This window comes from Gavialis gangeticus, unplaced genomic scaffold (genome assembly GCF_001723915.1).
Source record: "Gavialis gangeticus isolate Ggan-Ray unplaced genomic scaffold, GavGan_comp1, whole genome shotgun sequence".
NCBI classification, from domain to species: domain Eukaryota; kingdom Metazoa; phylum Chordata; order Crocodylia; family Gavialidae; genus Gavialis; species Gavialis gangeticus.
Window position 1 is genome coordinate 530,502 of NW_017729008.1, and position 10,499 is coordinate 541,000.

A 10,499-nucleotide genomic window follows, 5' to 3' on the forward strand; every position below is an offset into this window, starting at 1 on the left:
CAGAGAAGAGCCACATGCATGATCAGAGGTCAGGAAAACAGACCTTACGACGACAGACTGAGAGCTATGGGGCTCTTTAGCCTGGAAAAGCGCAGGCTCAGGGGTGATCTGATCCTGCACTCACCTATAAGATTATCAGGGGTATTCACCAGAGTGCCCCAAAGGATGATGAAGTCGAACGGTTATAAACTATTGCAAGACCTTTTCAGGCTGGACATAAGGAAGAATTTCTTTAGTGCCCGAGCCCCCGAGGTCTGGAGTAGCCTGCCATTGGAAGTGGTTCAGCACCTACATTGAACACCTTCAAGAGCAAATTGGATGCTTATCTTGCTGGGATCCTATGACCCCAGCTGACTTCCTGCCTTCGGGCAGGGGGTTGGACTCAATGATTTTCTGAGGTCCCTTCCAGCCCTAATATCTATGAAATCTATTAAATAAGCCAGGAGTAGAAGTTCTGAAAAAAAACAGATTTTCAAAAATAAAGAAGCCAGAATACAACACTTAAAAAGTCTTAAAAGCAAAAATCCAAAGTAAAATAAACAACTAGTGGAGAGAAAAAACCACAAAGATGACATCCGGATGCTTAGTGGAAAATGAAAGACACTTTCTTCTGTATGGCTTAATCTGAAAACAAGGTGAAAGGAGATACATTCATGAAAAACAGAAACGAAAGGCTGATGCTTAGTCTTAACTTGGCAGGGAAAGGATGACGCACATATATGAGTGTACATATGCATGTTGCGAAAGGTGGAAGGCATGAGAATTGTGTATATATGTTATAACAACACAGCTGCAATTACGTTTGGAATCTGCTTACTGTTCAAAAGAAGACTGTTTTAATGATTAGAAAATCCACATGCTTATTCAGATTGCATTAAAATTTGCTTCAACACATGAGATAGGCTAAATTTGGGATTATTTAAACAAGGAGTTCCTGAGTATATAGCTCACTTAAAATCACATTTGCAAAAATCAACTATTGTTATCATGCCCATATTTGAGTTTAAAGATATTAGCCAAATCATCGCCAAAGTGATATTTATTGCTTTGGGATTCTGCTCAACTAGGACATGACCCCAATGTCCCTTTGAGAAACAATATCAAAGGGAATCTATACATGCTCCGGGGTAGGGGAGCACTTTAGAGCAGCTCTGAGAGTCATTCTAATTAAAGCTTCCACAACATCATGTGTTTTCAGTGTCCTGCACTTCAAAGTGGTGGCAGAGGCGCTCTAACTAAAGCTTATTCACTAAGCTTTAGTTAAAGTGCCCCTGCTGCTATTTTGAAATGTGGGAATAGTGAATTCACATGCCACGGGGGCTGATGGAGCACACTAATTAGCACTCCAGCAGACTCACAGTAAACTCAATTAATTGAGTCTGCTTCTATGTATGCTGATTAGCAGAGTTGCATCATCTGCATAGGTGCCCAAAAAGGTTACCAAAGGTTTAGAATTTCAGGTTGGGACAAGCCTCTGTGCAAAATTTCACCAGGTGTTTCATTTTGAAGCTGTTTCGATGCATTTCGAACTTGACACAGCAACATTGAAATGAAACAAAAGGCTTCAAAACAGCTTTGAAATGAAATGAGGGCACTCAAAATGTTTTGAGTTTTGAAGCCTGGCTTATTTGGCTTCAGCACCAGTCCCAGGTGGCAGAGGCAGCCTCCATTATCCAGGGGCACAGATCTGGGGGCTTGCACCCCCAGGAAGGCTGCTGGGCTGTGCCAGACTCCTCACAGGGATGCGGGCCCCCAGATCTGTGCGCCGGATGAGAGGAGGTTGCCACTGCCGCCTGGGACAGCTGGTAGCAGCAATCTTCTCCAGTGCTGGGCATGGGCTGGACCCACAGTGTGCTTAAAAAGCAGAGCTGCAGTGCCACGTGCTGTACCATTCCAGGCTCACTCTTCCTCACCAGTAAGTCTTAAGGGTCCTGCAGCATTCTCCACCCCTTCTTCTCATGGCCTGATGGGGCTCTTGGAGTTTTGGATGAAAGTGTGCAGTCCTCACAGCCACATCCAGGCATACAAAAAAATGGGACTAATGCTTAACATTCAGAAGACTAAGGTCCTCCACTAACAAGCTCCAAATAACAGTCCCCAGCTTTGGTAATCTGGATCCATGGTGAGACTCTAGAGAATGTTGAGTATTTCCCATCTCTCGCAGAAGAGGAGATTGACAAAGAAATGCAACATCACCTCAAGTGTAAAAGTGCAGCCTTCAGCCATCTGAAGAAATGGGTGTTCAAAGATTGCAACATCAGATCCTCTCATTGCTGCCACCTCAGTCTTCAAGCTCTGTGTCCCTCCTCCTGCTTCTACTACCTGGACCTGGACCTGCCTGTAGCAGGGGCACCACTGCAGCATAGCAGGGGTCATTTGCCATTTGGTGTTGCATAGCAAAGGGCACTGAGGGGGGCTGCCCACAATGCGGCGTCACATGGCACAGTACAAGGGTGCCAATATGGAGCAGTGGGGGAGGGTGCCTGCAGCAGGGGTGACCCATATGGCGTGGTGTGTGGTCCATGTGGCTTGCATCCCTGGCCACTCAGAAGATGGGTAACTGGTCTATTTTGACCTCATATGTAATACAGACCACAAGTCTTCCCTGAGATTATTATTGTTTGAACTAAAGCAGGGGTCCCCAAAGTTTTTATGCCATGGCCTGGCAAACTGTGGCCCGGAAGTGGTCCCGGCCCAGAAAACCGTGGCCCAGCAGTCACTGCCAACTGTGGCCAGAATTTACAGCCAAAAGACAGGTAAGGATACCCTCACTGCCTGGACAGGGACAAACCCTGCAGTGCTGTGGGTACTGCAAAAGGAGCCATGACCTCTCCACCCGGCTCTCAGGGGACCGCCGTTTGCCAGTCCATGATCAGTTCCAGTCTAGCAGCTGATGGTGCTGCGCACCAGCAACCACCCTACCATGGCCTGGCACTAGGCCATGGGATACAGAACCCCTAAACAAGAGCATCTTTTTTTAGAGAAACATCCAGACTCAATTTAAAAATTGCCAGCGAAACAGAATAGACTATAACACATTGTTCAAATGGTTAATTACCAGCACTAATTAACAATGTCATTTTATTTTTAGTCCAACTTAAACTAGCTATTTGTCTAACTTCTACTTCCAGGCATTCAGTTTTGTTACACCTTCTGTATTTCTATCATTCCCTCTGCATGCATTTATAAATCACCCCTTAGGTCTTTCTTTGATAAACTAAATAGGTTTTGGGATCCTTGACTCTTTCACTATAAGACACATTGTCCAATCCTTTAATAGTTCTTTTCTTAGCCACGTCTTATTTATTTAACCTCCTTCATGAATTGTGGAAACAAGAACTGAATATGATATTCTGACTATACCAGTGAAAAATAAGAGGTATTATGCCCTTCCAATTTATACTGAGGTACTGTTGATAATGCTAAATATCATATTATCATTTTTTACCACAGTATTACCCTGGTAGCTCATATTCAGATCATTATCTACCATGACCACCAAGTCCTTTCTGGCTTCCTAGCAGAGTCAATTAAACTGGCCTTTACTCTTTATTCTTTTATGTATAGACTTTATATTGGGCTATGTTGAAATATATAACCATGTACATGTGTTCAGACTAGCCAAAAGATCTATATTGCTTTGTATCAGTAATGTGTCCTCTTCATTTTTTATGCTGCCCCTGTTTTATCAGCCACAAACTTTATTAGCAACATTTTACTTTTATTCAAAGGGGAAAAAGTAATAGTGAGGAACCACAATTTTAGTCACAGTACTCTGTATCTCTGCATTCATGGAAAGAACTGTGAAGGAATTCAGCTAGAAAGGCTGAGCCCACAAATACGCATCTTCACAGAATTCAATTTTGTGAAACATAACACAAACATCGCTTAGGTCTTCTCAGACCAACTCACCGTGCGACCACCATGACTTAAACATTCATAGAGTATGTCCAGCTCCGGTAGTGGTTAACTTTATACCTTCTCCAAAAGACTTTCCACTCTAAAAAGGGAAAGGAGTAAGGGATATAGTTAAACTAAACTTTAAAGCTTTGCTTAATGACACATTTCTTAAAGCTTAATACATAACACTACACATTTAAAATGATTTCATGTTTGTTCCTCCTCCTCCTCCTCCTCGCATCTTTAATGAAGAGTGAAACAGATTTTAATAGTGCTTGTTAGAGTCAGGTAGATTTGCCATCCCCTTAGACCTCACATTCAGAAAGCCATGTTACTTCAGCCTCCTTCAGGTCTCTGAATTTTTCAATCTATGTCCCCTAAACTTACTAGGCCCCTGAAACAGAGCAGAACATGAAGTTGCATAGGATGCATCCAAACAAAGTTCTAAAAATTTAAAATAATGTTGCACTAAAAAGAATGTTTCAGGCTTTTATTGTAGGGAAGCTTGTCTAATTGCAAATGAAGGCATGGCAATTAAAATATGCCAGAATGACAGAGCTCAAGAAGATCAAGTGCCCCTCTGAAGTGGGCATCAGGGTGTTGATTTTGAATGTAAGGCCCTGAAAAATGGTCTGAAGTGTAGGATCCTAGCAGTAAACATGAAATGTTACTAATTTGGAAGATCAAATTAAGATCAAGTAGAAAGTGGTAAAAAAGAAATAAGCATATGGATATGGGAGTGGGGGAAGAGGAAAATGTGTCAAAAGTGTGATTTGAACCTATGCTTCCATCAGGAGACCAGATGACCCACAACAGAGCAAGGGCACAGGCTTGAATCTGGTGCCTTAGGCAGGGGCCAGACAGAGAGAGCGAGTATTTAAATTAGGTGATATAGAATAGATAAAAAGAAGCTATAGCAATAATAATTAATAGAATGCTTGAAAATACTGAATGGAGAAACTAGATTTGGAATATAAAACTTGAAGTCTGAGCAAATTTGAATATGTAAAAGTGGACAAAGCAAATAGGGTGTCATTTGACAATCTAGGCCTTGTAGCAGATGCAGAGCTATGATTGTGAAATGTTAAATTTTACTCATTTTACTTCAACAAACTCATTTTCAGGCAAGGCAAATCATGGGCCAGATAATTTGTGCTACAGCCAAAGTATAAAAAGTGGAGTGCATTTGACATTTTCAAATTGAAGATCACTACTGAGTTTATCTCAACTCACCTTAGAATCTTAGTTTATTTGATCTTATCTAGCTAAAACAAGTTTTAAAAAGTGGATAGAGTTTTATAAGATGCATGTTAAAAGTAGATCAAAATTTACTAATATTAGGAGGATGCACTTAAATATGCTGATAACAGATGCCACTGAGAAAGCCTGTATGTTTACAAACAGATGTTTTATTTAAAAGGTACTAATATGATAAGTTATTGGCTTGGAAGCTTAAAGGGATTCAAGGCCAACACATTATTCCACCAATTAAAAACAAGAAGCCAAAGATAATTACGCACCCTAATAAAAATGCCACATATGCTACTTATAATAAAAATCTGTACACCTCAGATGCTCCACACTTTTAAGTTATCTGAATATCTCTGGAAGTGAAAGGCCAGCCAAAGATGCATACAATTAATAAAGACATTTAAGATAAAGAAATAATAAAAAAAGAAATCTTTAAGCAAATAGAAAGTAGGAAAAGGAGAAAAAAAGCTCCAGAAACGGGTAGATTTTCTAGACAATTTTTTTCTAGATAAAGATATTTAAGGTGGAGCTAGCAGTTTCCTTGTGATGAACTTCAGTAATGTTTTGTTAAGGGAAGAACTTCCACTATCTATGAAAGAAGGGCATTTATATGTGCGCTTCGGGAGGTGGGGTTCTTTAATTAGAGTGCCTCTGAGAGCTGCTCTAATTAAAGCGCCAGGAGCATGTTGTGTATCAGCATCCCTGCACTGAAGAATGGCAGTGGGGGTACTTTAACTAAAGCTCATTGAACAAGCTTTAGTTAAAGCACCCCCACCACCATTTTTCAGCCTGGGGACACTGATACACAAGACACTGGAGTCTGCTAGAGTGCGGTAATTACCTTACTCCAGCAGACTCAATTAATAAAGTCTGCTCCAATGTGTTATAATTACAGCGTGTCGGAGCAGCCTTGCTGCTTGTGAATAAGTGCCTGAAGTTACTGTTCTTGCTAAGGCTGAAACAAGACCTAGCCTTATTCAGCTGTTACAAGTCCATATATCATTGCTGAACAATAATAAAAAGATTTTTTTAAAAATTAGCTACTTGATTAGAATCTATGTTCTCAATTTACATAAACTTAGTTCAATATTAGTTCAACAAGGACAGAAAAGTGTCAGATAACATTTGTAGAAAAACTGGAATCATTCATGGTGCAATGTCAAAAAAGAGACATGTCTTTTGTCTTCATCTGATGAAAAGAGAGCCTTTAAGAAGTGTGTCTTTTACTGTGAGATTGCTAGGCTCCTAGTTTTGACAAGGCAACTATATTGCATGCTATATAGATGTACTTAACCCAGAGGTTTGGAAACAGGGAGTGTTTCCAAAAATGTTACTCCTCTAGTTTCAAACATGGCCTTATATGGACCCTCAGCTGTGAAGGAGTGATTAAGGACAGAAAACTATCCTGGAAAAAAAGCAGTTTGAGACCTGTTCAGAAAAAACAGTGTATAAAGTGTATCTTATGGAAACAGGGAAGTAGAGGACAGGAGGAGGAATATAAAGATATAAACACATATCTCTAACAGAAATGATGCTGCATTTATCAGAACCAGAACCACCACTTTTCATGTACAACTGCGGGGCCTTAGTTATAATATCCTTCCTTCTTTCACCATAGTTATATGAAGTTTTTTCCTGTTCAGTAATAGTGTGTATGGCAGTTTAAAAAATATGAGCCCTTGAATTTATTACTGCCATATTTAGCTTTGTGCTTCCTTAACAGGTGTGGTTTACAAGTGTGTCTAGGCATCCATCCTGACTCAGGGGAGAAAGCTGTCAGTCCTTGGCTACAAGTCCTTTCAAATAATTAAGGGAAACTCACTATTGTTACAATACTCGGTATGTAAGGTTAAAAAAAAGTGTTTTATGTCTTTTGGCTGCACCTTTGACTTGAATCTGCTAAGTTAGAACTTAGTTTGTGTCTAGAAGGATCTGTCATCTGGATGAGACTAATATGGATGTCCCAAAATCCATGTTTGAAATTTCTGAATCCATGCAAAAAATGGGTCTGATTACAGTGGCCCAAATTTAAATACAGTTTTGCGCACCTGCATTTTTGGGACCACAAAGTAATAAGACCATGCAAAGCTTTGGTCGCTGATTCCATTCACAGGAGATTTGGCCCTGATTTGGCAGCTAAATCCAAATTGAATCAGGAAACCCATTAATTTCTCCAAATTGAATCAGAAACATCCAATTCAATTCGGAGAGATTTGATGATTTGGCCAGACACATCTTTATATGTTTTTTCTATGTACCTTGAAGTACCATGTGTGGCTTGTGAATGCCGAGATGGTGGGGCAGATGGAGCACCCCATGGGAGCACTGGGGGAGTACTGGAAGTACGTCCGGTCCACTTCCAGGTCCACCACTGAGCACACAGGGGACTGCCCCATGCTTCTGTAGGACGCTCCATCTGCCCCACTATCTCAGCATTCATGAGTCAGACCTGGTACCTTGAGCCATGTAGAAAAAACATATAAAGCTGTGTCTATGGCCAAATCGCTGATTCTCTGAATCAGAATCAAATCTTCAGATTCAGATTCAGCTGAATTGCATCAGGACAGTGATCCAAATCAGTGAATTGAATCACTGTCCCCCAAATTGGGCCAAATCTGAATCTGAATAGAATACTCCCTGCTTCACACCCCCCTAGTAAATAAGTCTATTTTTGCTTGTTTTGTGCCTTTACTTTCTTGGCAGCATGGCATTCTGTTGTTATGCTCTTGATTATCCCAGATCTGAGGGCATTAGTGGCATTCCATAAGGAAACTTCTTATTTTAGCTATGAAGTTGTTGAAGACATTTCAGTTTTTACAAGTTCTGTCATAAATTGTGTTGCTTCTAAAAGGGCATCAGGATTTATACACATTTTCTGCTGATAATCCTTTTCAGGTCGTTTTTAATATCCAGATACAGGTGATTCCTCCAGTACATGCTAGCACTTTTATAGTCATTTATCAACCTCTTTTTTCTGGGCAAGCTTTATCTACACTTAGTAAGATCATAAAATCCAAAAGTGGTATAGTATAATTTAATATAGTGCTATGCTGCTTCTCCTTCCTTCATATCACTGTATATAATTAAACCTTTACTGCCTACTATTTCATAACTGAGATTTTCATTAATACCCATACATAGTTTTCTAATTTTCACAGTATGCTTCTTCACTTTTTCTGGATTTAATATTTTTTTCAATCAGGTTGGTTTTTGTTTGTTGTGTTTTGTTTGTTGTGTTTGTTGTAGCTTCTTAAATTCATTAGCTGATTGCTCCTCACTACCTTGAGGCTATGACATTTCTGGAGTATCTCTAATTTCTTTTCCCATTTTTTCTTAATGACTCCAGTGACTGAAACTGGTTGAAATTTCTACTTCCTCTTCTCCTGAGAAATCTAAACCTTTGATGTAACAAATGTTTAAAAAAACAGGCTTGATCCAAATTAAAACTTTACTACTTGATCCATCCTGCCAAGTTTTCTGTTTCTCATCTGATACTGAGAGTTCCTTCCACTGGAAAATGAAAGAAGTCAGAGAAACCCTATTCTTCATACCTTCTTGGCCACATTCAGATAAGCACAGACACAAGGTAGGTGGCACCACTGGGCCCATCTGCTACTTTGCTTTGCCAGGGGTGGGGGGCTTTGATCCTGGGAGATCCTGAGGTCAAAAAACCCCTCACCTTAAAAAGCAGCACATGCCACGAGCCTGGCCAGCTGGAGCCATGCTGCAGCTGCTGGTCAGGCTCCCAGCTGCAGAAGCACCATGGCTGCAGCTCCCCAAGGTGCCCAGGACCCCAGGTAAGGCTGCTGCAGCCAAAACAGTTGCTAGCCCCAGCTTCTCACACCAAGGGTAACCTACCCTCCACCAGAGGGTCTGTGGCATGGGCATTCCCCCGGGACAAGTAGCTGCAGCACAAGGTGTGCTGCTGGTTTTTATCCCTGGGGAAACAAACTCCCGTGTTGTGTGGACACAGTCTCTTGTGTTTTAATTGAATGGCAAAACATGCAATTCAAATCCCCTTCCACATACATACCCTGGCACATAATGACACTTTTTCAACTTTGGCCAATTTTAAGCCTAGAAAGTTAAAAGCCATATTAGAAAAGTGCAGGCACCTCAGGATGCAGCTGTCAAGTTAGAAGAATGATGTTGTCCTCTCCACTGCAATGCATGGGTAGTGGAGGGTCCATTAGGCCACTTATTCTAATGATTCCTTTCAGCAGAGACACAGAATGAAAAAAGCAATCCCTGTCTGTTCCTCACTGTTTTTCACCCATTCTTTTGGAAAAATAAAACTTAGTGCTGTATTATAAAGCCTGTAATGTAGTTACATGACATTATTTCCAACCACAAGGGATCAAAAATCATCCATCTTATCATTAGCTCATGTATCGGTTTTTCCAAATTACCTTTCAATAAAGATTTATGTGAATTTAACTACAGCTCTTTAAACTGAGCAAAATATGGTGATGGGTCAGATGTCAGATTTTTGGAGGGATATTATTCAATTCTTACCAAACACTTTGTATGGATATGACTTAAGGCTGTCTTACTCATTCAAAACATGGCTAATCATTACATCTTTACATTCAATGCATTTATAACATTTTTAAAAATTCCACTTTGTTTGTTTATGAAATATATACACATTATATTACTTGTCATGAGGTATTTAATTTTCAAAATAGAATATATCCCAATTAAAAATAATCTCAAATATCTGGACACCTGGAGCAGAATTCTCTGTCACCTACTGGATGATCAAAGTGCAGCTTGTGACCAACTCAGAGTTACCTGACTTAAGTATAGGGGGTATTCTATTACCTGTACTGAGGGCATAAGTGCCTCCATTATAGGAATATAAAGACATCTACACATCTCAAGAGGGCAGTCCTATTCCTACAATGAAGGCACTTGCATACCCTGTAAGGATAACAGAATAGCATCTACACTTCAGTTAAGTAACTTTAGAGCTGGTTGCAAGCTGCACTTTGATTAAATAGAATTCTGCCCTCATCACTGAGTCATGGTGAAAATTCCTAGAAGGAAAGCTCAGCCCCTCATCTCCCCATTTTTCCCATCATCACACATTCTGCATATACTGCCAAAAAAGTAATAAAAGCTAGTGTCGGGGAAACCCCAAAGGTCACGGTGGGTCGGGGGTAGGATCAGAATGAACAGGCGGGATTTGTGGCGAGAAGTCTGAGTGGTACGTGGACTTGTAGTGGTTTCAAAGTAAATGGGGTTTATTCACTTACGCTTTGGTTACGTAGGTAGAGCTGCTTACTTCAGTTACAGTTACGAACAAATAACAAACAACAAAGGGGTCTGTTGGCCCACAGGGTTCA

General features: G+C 40.5%; 1 long non-coding RNA gene across 1 annotated transcript in view; it reads left to right on the top strand.

The window, feature by feature from the left end:
- Positions 1 to 10,499, top strand: part of LOC109292093 — a 934,440-nt gene that overhangs the window by 434,730 nt on the left and 489,211 nt on the right. The window lies entirely within an intron of this gene.